Source organism: Solanum stenotomum, chromosome 12 (genome assembly GCF_019186545.1).
Source record: "Solanum stenotomum isolate F172 chromosome 12, ASM1918654v1, whole genome shotgun sequence".
Taxonomy (NCBI): domain Eukaryota; kingdom Viridiplantae; phylum Streptophyta; class Magnoliopsida; order Solanales; family Solanaceae; genus Solanum; species Solanum stenotomum.
The window spans coordinates 21325626-21342849 of NC_064293.1; the positions used below are offsets into that span (position 1 = coordinate 21325626).

Consider the following 17224-nt stretch of genomic DNA (forward strand, 5'->3'; position numbering starts at 1 on the left):
GATCACAAGCCTTACTCTCAAGGTTTCTTTCTTAATCTCTTCTTTATACCTAGGTTTCAAGGTATTTTGATCACATCTTTTATTACTAGGTGATTCTAGTCACAATTGATCATAAAGGTTCAAATTCAACTTTACATGTCAAGATCCTTCATATTTAATAAAGTCTATTTCAATTCAGGATTATATAATCCTAACTTGGATAAATTACTACACATGACATTACTTTAAGTAGATCACCTATGAACCTTCAATTTCACCTCTAATGGCATAAACCCACAAAATATGAAATTCATCAAGTAAACTAGGGATAACCATATAAATCACATGAAATCATCATAATATCATAATTCAATGCTAATACAATCATAATTAGGTATTATCCACTAGATTGGAATCATACCCAAACCCTACCCACAATGTAAAAGAACCCTAGCTAGAATTGGGTTTTTGACTTCACAATTGGGGGAAACCTAGGGGGCTCTATGGGTGGAAGAAACCATAGATGATTAAGCTAACATACCATAATTCAAATCACTAATCAAGCTTCAAACAATGGATGAAAACCGACCTACGTTGCTGCCCCAATTTCCTTTCTTCTTCTTCTTCTTCTTCTTCTTCTTCACTTCTAGAGAGAGAATTTGGGTGATTTGAAGAATGAGTTAATGAATTATTTTAGGGGTCTATTAGGTATTTATAGGTGGTTTAATAACTAACTAACCGACCCCTTAACCCCTAACTAATTAAAGACTTAACCCCTAAACACCTAACTTAAAACTAACCTTGAAAAAATCTGCTTGACCTACGACTCCTCCACCCACGGACAGTGGGTGGACCTACTGAGCATGCTGCACCTCCGTAGGTGAGGTCTGCAGCTTGAAATTTGAAGACCATCTTAGGCCTTGACCCACGACCCCAACCTAGGGGGCGTGGGTCCACTCACGGCCAGTAGATGGCAAGCGTGAGTTGCTGCAAATTGACAGCATTTTGAGCTGTTTGAGGTCCTCCTCAAGGACCCCTTGGGTGGTCTTTGGGGGATCGTACCCTGATTCCCTAACCCTTAAATCTCCATTCTAAGTACGTGAGTCATTTTTATGAGTTTTAATCCTCCTACTACACTCCAAAACTCTTTTGAAAAGCTCTAGAACTCACTAGTTCAACTTACTAGTTTCCGAAGCATTACAATATCTCTCCATTGGGATCATTCGTCCTCGAATGATTATTCTAAACACTTATTAAAGTAACAACTATAGACTAGCATCACATCATGCATGCACTACATCTTAATACACACAACCAAACAGTAAAACTTCAATTCCAAACTAAACACATTCAATGCAACACAAGGAAGTAGGAACTACATCTACCAACCCAAAATGCATGAAATTCAATATTTCACTCATTTTCAAGGAGGAACTAACATCTCCTACCTAGGAAATGGAGAGTCTTGGCCGGATTTCTTTTGTCTAGACTTAGACCTACCTTGCTCATCCGACTTAGAATTAGAAAAGTTCCCATCATCGGTTCTAGATCTTTTCACCTCCCTATTAATTTCCTTAAGCTTTTTCTCCTCAATTTTTTGAGCATGCACCATGAGATGGGAAATACTCATACTTGGGATAAGCATTGCCGAACGACATTCATTGACCACTAATTCGGACACTCCCATCACAAACTTATTATGGTTGGAGCATATTTAGATAGTTGGGTGAATTTAAGGGAATACTATTTCACACTCATACCCTCTAGTCTAAGATATATGAATTCTTGCATATGTAGTTCCCTCAACTCTAGCAGAAGGAACTATCAAAGAATGCCTCTTTGAACACTTCCCACTCTATTGAGCCCTCCTCTACCGGCCTACTATCTTTCTATTATTCATACCAAATTTGTACTACATCCCTCAATTGGTTAGCGGCTAGCTCCGCTTTCTCTACTGAAGTTAATCCCATAATAGCAAGCACCTTATACTCCTCGTCTATAAATCCTTGAGGATCTTCCTCCACTTTGGAGTCATAGAACTCCGGAGGGTTCATTCTAAAAAACTATCTCACTCTAGAAGTAGCCATCTCCCTTATTAGGTTTGCCGGAGCTACCACCTCTCTTTTGGCTTGGGCCGTCATAGCTTGGGCTTGAGCTGTCATGGCTTGAGTTTGAGCCGTCATAGCTTGAGTCATCATTTGGATAGTAGCCCTAAACTCGTTTTGAGTCACATTCCTCCTATAGGGTCAATTGGAGTTTGAAGAAGAGCTTGATGTGGCACTTGGGGAGGAACCTCTTTATCCATATTTCCTTCCTCTTATCTCCTAGCATTTGCCCTTGTATTAGCGATACCATGAAAATCAATGGGAAAAAATTAGAAAAAAGGCCTATTAAAATCAAGCTCTATGGCACGACTTAGTTAATGACGAAGTGAGATTTTTCCTAAACATCCAATAGCCTCCTATTCATAAATGTGGCGCGCTTCACATTTATGAAGAAGACTCTACTAGACGTGGTTTGAGAGAATCCTAGACCAGTTCTAAACCTTATGCTCTGATTACCAAGTTCATTACGACCCAAGGGTACCCCCGTAGAAGTAATATGGAGTACTTGACCACGAAGAAGTCTCATACAAGCCCTTAGCATATCTCGAACATAAGATAATAGAAAATACATAAAATTTTAAACTTTTCTTTACAATAGAAAACATTTTCATAAAAGCAAGTGGAAGTCTTTCTATACTTTGTCTCAAACCATCTAATACAATTGTCTCAAAGACATGAAATAAAGATATAAAGGAAATGGTGGGTTTTGTCCTCGAAGCTATGAGGACTCACTAAGATGTTCAACTCCTTGCAACCTCTAGAAACCTATCTCCAAGAGTAGAACTCAATCTCCAAACCCTACATTTGATTAGAATGTAGGCAAAATATGCGTTAGTATAAAATGTACTAAATATGTTAGCTAGGATAGTCATAAGAGCATAAGACAAGGGTTAGTCAATATAAGACATAATCCAAAATCATATGGAATACTTCATAAAACATCAATAATAAGCATAAGAGACAATATCATCATAATAAGTTGTCTCCAACATAAGCATCATATAAGCATTCTTTGACTCTTAGTCATCTCTACCATAATAGTACTACTCTCAAGCATCCTAAAGTCATACATGTGCAACTAATGAATAGCATCCCACAATACCACCCAAGCCAAGTATCCATTTTTGGTCATCTTAATCATAGCCTATATGCATGGTAAAGCCTTAAGATTCTCTACCATAAGGGTACTATACTCCTAAGTAACCTCAAGCCACACTTGTACAACGTATGAAATGCATCCCATTCTACCCTTCGCACTAAGCCTAACCTTAAAGTCATCTTAGTCATACTCACCCTCTTTTGGCCTCATTATTAGCTTAACTCTCATAATTAAGGGAATATCTCACCTTTAGTCAATTATAGCAAGGAAGGCAACTATGGCACAATCCCATCTCAAATCTTTTCTTTAATAACCCTAGGTCATACTTGTCTAATGCATGAATAGCATCCCATAGTACTATTCATGCTAAGTACCACTTTTAGGTCCTCATACTATTACTTCTTTATTTGGAACCTAGTTCCTCTCTTTAATTTTAAAACACTATGAGGTATTCTCTTAAACACATCTTAGTTCTTTTTAGGTTGAACCTTATGAGATACTCCTTTTAGTATGTCTAAGTTCATTATTCACATGGACCCTATGAGATACTACCTTAAGTATGTCTAAGTCCATTTATACTATTGAACACTATGAGGTACTTCAATAAGTAAGTCTAAGTTCATTTATGCTTTTGCACACTATGAGTTGATTCTTTAAGCATGTATTAGTTCATTGGATTTGGATATTGCTACTAGAAACTTTAACTCCACTATGTGAAGTCTCCCATCTCATGAGACCTAACTTTGGGACAACCCACACTCTACTTCGTAAGAGTCCCCCTTTTAACATGGATAGTCCTCACATCAACTATGTGTGGTTCTCATTTATTCTTGGAGATCGGACCCTATCCTGTGTGACACTCCATCTCATTGTCAATATATACTTGGAGCCAACCATACACCCCAAGATTTTACTTGTTAAGCCTTGCTTAACACTCATATCTCAGGGAAGGATGTCCTTGACAACCAATTCATGTTCAAGTGATTCTATAACTTTCATGTTTCAAGCATTTCTAAGGTAGTTAGGTGAGTATAGGACTCTCACCACAATTCTACCTATCAAGTTTCTATTCTCAATTAGGATTTACTCTCAAAGCCTTAGCTTCAATTGTTAAACATATTAGGTTCACTCTAAAGCCCTAACTATTATGATCACAAGCCTTACTCTTAAGGTTTTTTTCTTAATATCTTCTTTATAGCTAGGTTTCAAGGTCAATTACTACACATGATATTGATTTAAGAAGATCACCTATGAACCTTCAATTTCACCTCTAATGGCATAAACCCACAAAATAAGAAATTCATCAACTAAACTAGGTTTAACCATAGAAATCACATGAAATCATCATAATATTATAATTCAATGCTAATACAATCATAATTAGGTATTATCCACTAGATTGGAATCATATCCAAACCCTACCCACAATGTAAGAAGAACCCTAGCTACAATGTGGTTTTTGATTTCACCATTGGGGGAAACCTAGGGGGCTCTATGAGTGGAAGAACCCATAGATGATTAACCTAACATACCTTAATTCAAAGACGTAATCAAGCTTCAAACAATGGCTAAAAATCGACCTAGGTTGCTGCCCCAACTTTCTTTCTTTCTTTTTCTTCTTCTCCTCCTCCTCCTCCTCCTCCTCCTCCTCCTCCTCCTCCTCCTCTTCTTCCTCCTCTTCTTCTTCTTCTTCTTCTTCTTCTTCTTCTTCTTCTTCTTCTTCTTCTTCTTCTTCTTCTTCTTCTTCACTCCTAGAGAGAGAATTTGGGTGATTTGAAGAATGAGTAAATGAATTAGTTTAGGGGTCTATTAGGTAATTATAGGTGGTTTAATAACTGACTAACCGACCTCCCTTAACCACTAATTAATTAATGACTTAACCCCTAAACACCTAACTTAAACTAACCTTGAAAAAATTTGCTTGACCTACGACTCCTCCACCCATGGACCGTGGATGGACCTACTGAGCGTGCGACACCTCCGTAGGTGAGGTCTGCAGCTTGAAATTTGCAGGCCATCTCAGTCCATGACCCACAACCCCAACCTAGGGGGCGTGGGTCCACTCATGGCTAGTAGATGGCAAACGTGTGTTGCTGCAAATTTATAGCTTTTTGGGCTATTTTGGGTTCCTCCTCAAGGACCCCTTGTGTGGTCCTTGGGGGGTCGTACCTTAACTTCCTAACCCTAAACCTCTATTCTAAGTACGGGAGTCATTTTTATGAGTTTTAATCCTCCTACTACACTCCAAAACTCTTTTGAAATGCTCTAGACCCTCTAGTTCAATTTACTAGTTTCCGAGGCATAACAGAAAAGAAAGATGAGGTGACCCAAAAAGTTGTTCCCTTGCCTAGACCTCCACCTCCATTCCCACAGAGTTGGTGAAAAATTTTGAAGAGGTAAAATACCGCAGGTTCATAGCTATGTTGAAGCAACTGTCCATAAATGTCCCGTTAATATAATCTTCAGAACAAATGTCTGCGTATGCGAAATTCATGAATGACTTGGCAACCAAAACGAGGGCTGTCAGTTTTAAAAATAAAGAGAGACTGCAACATTGTAGTGCTATTTCTACTAGGTCAGTTGTGCAAAAGATAAAGGATCCTGGAGCTTTTACTATTCCTTGTACCATTGGGATATTACAATTTGCGAAAGCTTTGTGTGATTTAGGGGCCAGCATAAATTTGATTCCATTCTTCATTTATAAGAAATTGGGTTTAAGAGCTCCGAAACCGACTGCAATGCGTTTACTTATGGCCGATATAACTGTGAAGAGGCCCATCAGAGTGCTCCAAGATGTCTTTGTGAAAGTGGGGTCGTTCATCTTTTTGGCAGACTTTATGATACTTGATTGTGAGGTTGATTTTGAGGTTCCCATCATCTTAGGGAGACCACTTCTTTCTACTGGGCGTATCTTGGTCGATATGAAGTGAGGGCAGATGAAGTTACGATTAAACAATGAGCATGTGACTTTTAACATCTATAGGTCTATAAAGCAGGAAAGTGATCTTAAGTTGGTAGTGGCGATAAATCATATTTTATAGCGAGATTTTGAAGTCTCTATTGATGAGAGGTTAGGTGTGGATGCACTAGCAATGGTAACGATGAATTTTGAAAATAGTGATATTGATGACATGAATGAGCTTGATGAGTTTTGCCTAAACGCATACGAAAGTTCAGCCTTATACAAGGAGAAAATGAAGAAGTTCCATAATCAGAAAATTGATAAGCGAGAATTCATTGCCAGTGATTTGGTGCTCTTATTTAACTCAAGGTTGCGCTTATTTCTTGGCAAGCTCAAGTCCAAGTGGACCGGGCCATTCAAAGTAACTCAAGTATTTCTACATAGAGTAGTTGAGCTCGAGAGCAAGGAAGGAACGAGGTTCAAGGTGAACGGTCAGACGATTAAAATCTACTTGGGGAAATCTGAGTGTGTCAATGAAGTGATAGAGGAATGGGATCTTAGTGAAGTTTGGGTAACTAAGGTGTTTGCTCGTGTTGCGACATTAAACTAAGTGCTTATTGTGAGGCAAACAAATAGCAGTGTAACTTCTTATTTTATTTATTTTTATTTTATTAATGTCACTTCTTTTTCTTTTGGTCTTGTTTTTGAAGATTAGGGGAAGTCTGAGTACCCAAAAAATTTGAAGCAAAGGAGCATATTTGAGCTTAAGTGTGGGTGATGATCCTTGATGAAAATTGGGAGAACATGCTACTAGCTATGCCTAAAGGCCTCAAGGAGTTTTCCTAACTCTTGTTTTAAATTTTATTTGATGCTTTGGGGACATAATGTATTTTTAAGTGTGGGGTGGAGGAATGAATTCCTAGTTTTTACTGTTTATTGAGTCTTCTATTTTTTTAGGATGGATTCCTTGGCTTTTGTTTTGGGTTCATTTCCTGAGTATAGTCCCTTTGAATGGAGTGTTTTTTATTTTCTTCGGAATAATTATTTTTTGTGAGATAAAAGAAAAGACCTCTTGAGTGGTGTGATACTTGCTATTTAGACTTAATTGTTGAGTAGTACTTTCTTGTGAATGCTAGATTGTTAAGAAACTGCAGCCTCTTTGACACCTAAGCTCTTGGTTGTGACTTTGTATATAGCTTATTTTATTTTGTATTTGTTATGATCCTTTCTCTCTTAGAAGTGGAATTGATCCATCTTGATTGATACTTGTGACATGTGTGGTGAGAATTTGTTTATTCCATGTTTTGCATCTTAGTCTCGAACTTGCCCTGCATGTTATTAAAGCAAAATAAAAAGTGTTGCTTTGTTTACGAGATAAAAACAGACTTTTTTTTACTTGTCTGGTAATTTTAACTTTTTTAGATATTATATCACTAGTTAACCCTTTTGAGCCTTTTAGTTTATATTTTTCTTGTAAACCACATGATCGAGTCGAATCCTTTTTTATTGATACCATAGTTCTATTTGATCCAAAAAGAAATTCTTAATGCACTATGTAAGAAGAAAAAAATGAGAACAATGGTAGAAGTAGAAAAGGGTGGAAATGATTCATTTGTAGCTAATGGAACTAGAAGTGGTAAAACATAAGATGGCCCATGATTGAGATCCACATAACTCACGTTTCCCTAGAAAAGTTGTAAAACTCTGTGTTGGTCCTGGTCATTCCTTGGACATGGTGCACTTTAACTCGGGCTGAAAGCCAAAGTTGAGGGTGGCTACTTCAAAAGTTACCTTGATGATGGCCCTGCTCCTTCCAAGGACATCGTGAACCTTAACGCATGTAAAATACGTAAGTTGAGGGTGGCTATTACGAAGGAAAACTTTAAAAAAAGGTTTGAAGCATTCTGAGATAATGAGAATTACTTGTGAAATAATTGTTGAAGAGAGGGTTGAAAAAAAAAAGAGAAGAAAATATTGGTTGATGAAGTCTAAAATTGAAAGTGGTTAAGGAAGTGTAAGTCACTATTATATAGTTTTCCTACCCGTCCCCTAGCCTACATTACAACCCGTTAAAGTCCTATTTGATTCTATTCGAGCTTATTTAATTAGTTGAGATATACATAAATGGCAAACCTATGGTTCTTTGTGCATAAATGTGAATTTTATTTGTGAGCGTGTGAGTTGTTCTTGATATGAAGTTCTTAATTTATATTCAATATTTTGAATTGAGTGTGTGGACTATTTCTTTTTGTGAGGGCATTTGTGTCATGATAGATAGGCGATTTTATTAGCTTTCTTTGATGATAGTAGGTGAGCAAGCTTAAATTCGATGAGGTTAGGAGGTGAGAGGTTTGTTGTTTATTTGGATGTCTTGCATAATTATTGAGAAGTCTACTTGATGTTTCGAAATTGGTATATGGGCTAATTGTTTGTATTCAACAAAGTGGTGACATTGCTAGTATGATTTTTTGAGATGAGCATTAATGTTTGCTCGAGGACGAGCAAAAGTTTAAGTGTGGGGTGTTGATTTGAGGCCAAAAATATATATTTTAATTATTATTTGCATCACATTTATTATTTATATTTGTCCTTTTTGAGAATGAATTTTATGGCTTGTGCTAAATAGTGTATTTTATTTGTAGGAGTAAAATGGTGTAAAGTTGAAGAAGTTTGGAGCTAAAACGAATTAAAAATGGAAGGATGAACAAGGAAATCAAGCAGACAGTTAAATGGATTAAACTTTATAAAATAATATATATGTTGGTCGAAGTAAAAACTGGAATTGGAATTGAAATTGGAAACTACCACGTGTCACAGTAGAAAACAATAAGTAGAATTGTTGATGCGGCACAACTTCACGCCGGAAAAAAAAAGGAATTCAATTCCTTTTTTATTTTGGATTCCTAATTTGATTTGGAATCAATTATTTTATTTCGGATTTTCTATATCTATAAATAGTCCATAGAAATAATTGTTTTGGAGAGATGAATTAGAGGGCATCAAAGTATAAAGTTGTGAAAACTTTTTAGGGTTATTTTCTTCTTCTTATTTTTCTTAGACATTATTGTAAACTTTTGTTCTTGGTCTTTTGGAATTATTTGCAAACACTTAGCAATTTAATTTCCGAAAGTTGGTTTATCCAAATTCTAATTTGGTTTTCAATTCAAGATTTCAGTTTTCATCTATTCTAATTGTAAGTTCATGATTTCTTCTAACCTAATTATGAATTGTGAACTCTCAAGTATGAGTAGCTAAATCCACAACTGGGGTTTTAGGAACCATGAGCAATTAACAATGTATGAATAATATTTAAGTAATTCTCGAATACTAGTTTATGCATGTATTGTTAATCTTTTCGTTTTGCAGTCTTTCTAGTGGGTGCAGCGTTAGAACTCCCCTCGTTCCTACTTGACCTTACCAAGGTGGTAATGAATGAGAAAAAGAATTAAAAATAGAGATTTAGTTAAGAATTTACTGCTATCTAATAATCTGACTTTAATCAATTGAAGTGAGGGTGAAAACCCAACTAAATAGTGACGATGACTAATTTGGGGTAAAGGTAAGGCTTAGTAAATCACACATTCGTAGATTTACCAAGTCACAAAAGAAAGTTCCTATAATGAATACCAGTCACTTAGGGATACATAACTTACCAGCATTGCATGTTAAACACTAGGATAGGACTACTATTATTAGGATTACTGCATTAAGAGCTTGTGAGGAACACGTATGACCTAGTTTTCATCTAATATTTATATCTCAAATTGTGAATCTTGTTTTCTTGTTACTTAATCGTTTAAATCAACAAATTGTTACGTTAGTTAAAAAAAATCCTGTTTACTTTTGTTGGAAATGGTTAGACTTAAAAGAGATAATTGTGAGTTAAGTTTAAGTTTGAACCATATTCCTCGTGGGATCGACCCCAACCTAAAAGTTGGGTTCCTTATTTTGCAATGACCGCTTATACTTCTTTTGGGAAGTGTAATTTGGGCATATCAACAGTCCAAAACCTCAATTTATCTACTCTCTCGAGCTCGATAGGTAGGATCGAATTAAGATTCAATATCTTGAGTTGAAGCCATAACAATCCAATCACTACAGGTTGCTTATAACTAAAATGCTCGCTTTTAGCGATTGGATTGTTATTGTTGCCCTTGGGGCTATTGTGCTTAGTTGTAGGAATGTGATCTATGCCTAGAAGGGCTATATTCTACCTACAGGGCTATATGGATGCCTAAAAGGTCTATGAGTTGCCTATAGGTCTATATTGACGCCTAAGAAGGCTATGTGCTTCCTACAGGGCCATGTTGTTGCCTAAGAGGGCTATGAGTTGTCTATAAGCTATGTTGATGCCTAAGAGAGCTATGTGCTGCATATGGGGATATATTAATACCTAAGAGGGCTATGCGACTGCCTATGGGTCTAGGTGGCTATCGATAGGGGTATATAGGTTGATTGGCACCTTCCGAGCTTATGAGTGCTTGAGTAGGTGGTCTTGTGTGTTGTTTGTACCTACCGAGCTTATGGGGGTTTGATTAAGTTGTTGTTTTATTATTTTTGATGAATTTAGATTTAGGACCAGGCCAGTACACTTATCTTATCCTTGATTTATTTATCAGATTATTCCAGTATATCAGGATACCTGCTCATAGTCTATTGCCTTTCATACTCTGTATATTATTTTGTACTGACGCCCCCATTGCCTTGGGGGTGTTGCATTCATGCATGTAGGTCCTAACAGACGACCGAGTAGACCTCCTCAGCAGCAGGATTGACTTTTACCCGGTTGGCTAACCCCTTTCTTCCCGAGCTGCCAGAGTTGGGAGGTTTGTTACCTTTTGTTGTATATATCTTTATGGGTAGGCAGAGCCCTATCCCGATAATCTTTACTACTCTTAGAGGCTTGCATACTAGTGTATGGGGTGTATAGCTACCTTACGGCCATACTGGCATATGGTGTTGGTTTGCTGAAGCTTGTGAGTTGTTTGACGTATTGTATTGATATATACCTGCTTTTAGTTTTGGTATAGATATCATGGTGGCCTCGACGGCCCAATTAGGACTTCTGTGCTAGTTGGCTATTTATTTATCTGATCTCCTGCGGGGAGTAGTTGTTTCTTTTATAGATCAGTTGACAAGAGCCTTACCGGCCGAGGGCTTAGTTTTAAGCCGAGATATACTTGTTTGTTTTCTTGATTGCGTGTGGCTACCATGCCCTAGTAGCAAATGGTTCAGCAGGGTCGGATCGGGACTGAGTTCTGACATTAGGAGCCAGTTGCACCCCTCGAGTATGGGGAGTTACATATATACATTGATTTTTCAAATCGACATGTGCCATCAGACAAGCCATCCATAATAGAACCCCCAAAATCGGAGTTGAAAGTGCTTTATCCACATCTTCGGTACATCATTTTGGGGGCTGAGAATACATTCCCGATAATAATTGCAAACGACTTAGAAGAATGGAAAGTGGATGTGTTGATCAAAGTTTTGAAGAAACACATTAGAGCATTGGGACGGTGTATTACAGAATAATGGGGATCTCACCGGGTGTTTGTACTAATAAAATTCATTGGCCCAAAGGTTGTAAGCCAAGCATAGAGAACCAATGGAGGTTAAATCCTTCTATGCAAGAAGTAGTGAACTTCAACGGAAGTATAGCTACGTTGGTGATTCACCAAACATGTTTTGCAAACGTGACTCAGTTTGCTTTCTTGGAAAAAAATTCCTGAAAAATATTATTATCCATTTTGGCGAGCAACGACATGATTCAATAGTTCACCGTTCTCTCTCAGTGAACATCATTAAGTTTGCCGATCTTGGTAAGGAATTCAACGATTGCTACAATCACAGTTTCTGAGATGCACTCTTTCCACGATTCATCAACCAGGTAGGCGATCTCGGTTGCACCTCGCCTAAATGGAAGCTCAACCAGTCTTCTCTAACAAGGAGACACTTAGCTGATTTCTCTTTCTTTTTACTTTTAAGATTGAGGACACTATATTTTTCTTTTTGGTAGGGTGAATTTCTTTTTACTTTTAAGATTGAGGACACTATATTTTTCTTTTTGGTAGGGTGAAGGACAATTATAGGTCTTACCCCTTTCTTTTGGCTTTCATTTGATTTCATTTTCACCTCTCTAGCAATTTCCCCATGATTCTTGGATTAGTGATGTTTATTGTTGTTGCTTGTTTTCATTGTTGATATTCGAGAATTGATTTTTTCCAATGATGATTTCTTGGATAGTGGTCTTGATGAGAAATGTGTTTTGTGTTGGTGTTGCGAGAGGAATTTGGCATTGCTTAACTTTTGAATGATATGTTAGAATCTTGTGTTAAATAGATGTGTATTGATGTGAGTCTTTCCATGAACATCACACACAAGCTTCTTAATTTTGTAAAGTTGTGTAAGATGATTGTATTTGAAGTGTGTGTGTGATGAGATCCTATTTAAAGAATACTTGTTGATTCGTAGAATTTGTCTTGTTAGTCTAATTGTTTAGCCTTCGTGCAATGCAAGAGATGTTGTTGGACATAAATTTTGAGAGGGAACTCAAATCTTCATAACTTTTGTGACTACCTTGTGAGGGATGCAACTATATTGGCATCATTTGTGCCTATACCGTTTGTTTTCAACCTCAGTGAAGACTCTTGAACCAAATGTGTTCCAAAATTCTCACTCATAAATCCTTTTCCAAGAACTGGTTAATTTAAAGAGCCAACTTAGCCAAACGCCTAAGTTGGGAGTGTGGACAGGAAGGAGGAAAGCGAGCCAAGTGAAAAAAACAAGAATGAAAAGTAAGGCTCAACCTAGAAGTTTGTAGTAGAAAGAATGAACCCCTCCTTATAAAAAAGAGTAAAAACATGAAAATGGAATGAAGAAGAAAATCTTGATGAAATAAAATGGATTTTCAATAAATTGAATAAAAAATTAAAGATTGAATCTCCAAATGAAAAGAATGAAAGGAACTTGATAAGAGGTGAAGATGAGTGCAACAATTCTTTGTAAAGGTCAGTCAATGAGCCAAATTGACCATATATTTATCCTCAACCCCATTACAAGCCTGAAAATACCATGAGATCTTGCTTAAATTGGGTTGTGTGATGATTGAAAAAGATAGGAAAACCTATGGGATGAAGCTTGCATATATTGCTCTTTCAGAGAGAAAGCGATATATTTATTCCTAAATTTATTCTTTGTGTGCTTCGTGAGGGAATGAAATAATTTTTTCTGTGAGGTCACTTGAATACTTTTGTTAAAGCATGATTTTGCATTATAAGGGAGCATTAGTGAGCTTGATCTTGGATTGATATCGGCTAGTCATCATTTGAAGCTTTTTTAGCATGATTGAGATATTGTGTATACTTGTTAGTAGTCTTATGATGGCATTTGCATGTCAACTCACATTCATAACTATTGTAGACACCCTTACACAAATAATTGTGTTCTTAATTTACTTGAGGACAAACAAAAGTTTAAGTTGGGGGTATTGATGAGTATGAGACTTTGACGCATTTGAGGTCTTTTTAGTCCAATAAATAGTGTCCTCAATGCCTATTCATGTCCTTATCTGGTGATATTTTGATAGCTTAAAGCTATGAATGTAACGACCCGAGAGCACCCCCTAGTTGTTACCGCCGTATTTGACCTCGAAGAGGTCTTATACAAGCCCTTAGCATTCATCATAGCATGCATCATAGAATAAAAACCACGAAAAATTTTAAAAACTTTTACTTTGGAGTTTCAACTTCACTTCATATATGAAAATAGAATCTAACTTCGTCACAATGTACCATCTAGACATAGAAGTATCGAAAATGGGACATAGCCTTTACATCAATAAGAAGTCTAGAAATAGGAAAGTACAAAAATGTCTTTCAACAGAAGTAAAGAACTAAACATAGAAGCTAGATCATAGGGTCTTGTCCTCAGACTTGAGGACTCACCAACTTGGGGAAGCAACTCCAAGTGTCTTGAGAAGTAAGCTTGAATCCTCAACGGCCCGAACCTAAATGTTTGGGGAAAAAGGAGACAATATGGGTTAGTGCAACACACGTACTAAGTATGGCTACTATGCGTAAAAACCATTGAAACTGCATAAAAGGTCATTTTAGTCAAAACATGTTTTTTACCAAGTAAATCCAATATGCACACAAAGTAAGCATCATAGTACAAACCAACATAATATCATCCCAACACGTAGACAACCCAAGTAACACTAGTGCAATGCAAGGAATAGAATCCCATAACCCTATTCAAAGCCAAGTATCACATTAAGCAACCTACTTCATGCAAACATACATAAGATCATACTTCATCATAACTTTCCATATTCATAATGATCATACATAACATAGCTTCAACATGCATAAGTCATAATCCTCATAATCATAAGTGAACACTACTACAACCATCTCTTAGGATCCCACAAGTGGAATGTGCAAGAGAAGTCCTATACCCTCCCTTACACAATGAAGAAACCCTTAAGAAAGCCCTAGTAAGAGTTAACACCTTTCCTACCTTCATTTAGTTTTACGTTAGGGAGATACTTCCATAACTGACATAGACCATGAGAGCTACATGGAATCCGATGTTCTACTCCCACACCGAAAAGAGAGGGTTAACACTTGCCTAAGGTATAACCATTCCTACATAGCTATCTAGGTGGATCCACTAAGCGAAAGTCCTATGTGGGTACATAGTTAAGGGTCAAGGAGATTGCTCCTAGAAATCCTAACTTACTAGACGTGGGGATTTCCATCTCATGAGACAACACATACCGTGGGTAATTCGGACTTGCTAAACGTGAGGAAACCCATGTGGGGAGCCGGACTAACTAAACGTGAGACCCCCATCTCATTTACAAGCCCTTTCGGTGCTAAGCATCTAATTCCCTTTTGTAATCATCTTTAGTCAGCACATAAGTTCACATTAGCCTTCACTAGACTTTTATGTAAACATCTTACAATAATAGCTCATATATATTCATAAGTGAGTAACAATCCTTTCACTTTAGAAACAGTTAGTAAGTGAGTAACCCTTTCACTTTACATTACCCTATAATCATAAGAACTAACTTTCAGTGATAGAGCAATCATACCATAACATACAAAAATATTTCATAGCTAATTCTAGTGTAGAGGGTTAAGGATGAGGAAACTAGGTCATCAACACCACAACAACACATTAGGTATTAGCATCACTGCAATCTAGGTAATTCACCTTTCATACTTGAGTTCAAAGAAGAACCAACCTTTATACCTTCTTGCCCTTCCAAGGACATTCATACTTCAATCACCAATAAGTTCATAACCAATACATAATACAAGGTAATTCATCAAGTAATACTTAATCAACATCAATATAAGCAATTGACACATTCCCTTCATAGCCTTCAAGGCTTCATTCAAAGACTCAACCCTAATTTCATAGAAATTATACATAACCTAGGGTAGAATCATCATACAAACATGAATTACATAACATCACATTTGATTCATAGCCTTCACTCAATATCCAACAAAAACTAGGGTTAGAATTAGGAAAAAGAAGGAGAAACATGGGTCTCATGGGGAATTCTTCAAGAAACCACAAATACAACATAAATTCATTCATAATTGTTCATATAACATCAATCAAATTCCGTTTATAAAATCAACTTCACTTTACAAAGAAGACCCACATTTTTGGATTGAAAACCTAGAAATTGGAGATTTTGAAATTCATCTTGAAGGGACCTCTTGTGGAAAGGAATCCCAAGAGTGATAAGCAACCATACCTTAGCTGATTCCTTGAGAATCAATGGAGAAACTCCAAGAAATTTGGGACAGAACGTTGAAACCCTAGATCCAACGTATTCTTCTTCTCCTAAGGTTTTTAGAGAGAGAATTTAGAGAGAAGTGGGAGAGCTTTTGTTTTCAATAGGGTGTTGTGTATATGACAAAAACTTGTGAATTTAGACTTAAAAACCAATATATAATTAACCTCTAAAATACCCAAAACACCCCTACTTAAATAGGACTTAAAAGTAAAAAGTCCCAAAACTCCTCATTTAAATGGTCCCCGTCAGGGACCACGGCCAACATTCACTGACCGTGAAAGTGCACCACGGGCCGTGGTACTGCTAGTGGTGTTGGAGGCAGTGGCTCCCCTTTAGTGCACAAGCCAACACTTGGCTAAGGCAAGACCACGGAGCCACCTACGGTCGGTGGTCATGACCACGGTCCGTGGTGATGGTCTTGGTCATGACTTGACCTTGTAGAGGCAAGGCCTTCAAGCCTTGGTGCCAAGTGATGTTCACGAGCCACTCCCCTCCATCGTCAAGTACACCACGGCCCGTAGTGGTGCCTGTGGTGCCTTGGACAGTAGCTACCCTAACAACTCCCAACTCCCTAAAAGCTAAGAGGACTCCATGCCCACCTTCACGAGCTGTGAAGTGGACCACGACTCGTGGTCCCTCTCGTGAAGGGTGAGGCAGTGTCTGGGACACTTGGAGGTTCCTCTACCTCGACCAAGGAAACTCCACGAAGCCTCCCACGGTCCGTGGTCATGACCACGAGCCGTGGTGATAGCCGTGGAGTTTGAGGCAGTCGCTCCAAATTTGGAGCAGCCTTGGCCTTAGGCCTTAGCTTGCCCCTTTTGTTTGGCACTTCCCCCTTAGGCCTTAAATCATAGACCACCATAGCACACCTAGATTGTCTACTAACTTAGGGGAATTCATTTTATACCTCATTGACACTACGTTTAGGCTCTAGTTCAACTTACGAAATTTCTGGGGTGTTACAATATCCCCCCCTTAGGAACATTCGTCCCCGAATGTCGCTAGGACTTCTTTCTAGGGAGACAATGACTCGAACTAGCAGCACAACAACCAGTCATATCAACATCATCATATCATATAGGAATTTAATCCACAACATCACTATCCTCGAAACTCTTTACTTCACTATGTATAGGAGGAACTACTTTCTCCATATTCAATGAGAATCAACATATATTTTCAGCAATCAACAAGACATCTTATTAACAAAACAACATCAAGCATGCTCATTACAACTCTCATGAAGACAACATCACACAAGATCTATGGGTGTAATTTCAATCATGAAAAACAAAATTCATGAAAAATCAACATACAAC

General features: G+C 37.5%; 1 protein-coding gene across 1 annotated transcript in view; it reads right to left on the bottom strand.

The window, feature by feature from the left end:
• Positions 1–17224, bottom strand: part of LOC125847223 (uncharacterized) — a 923078-nt gene that overhangs the window by 513772 nt on the left and 392082 nt on the right. The window lies entirely within an intron of this gene.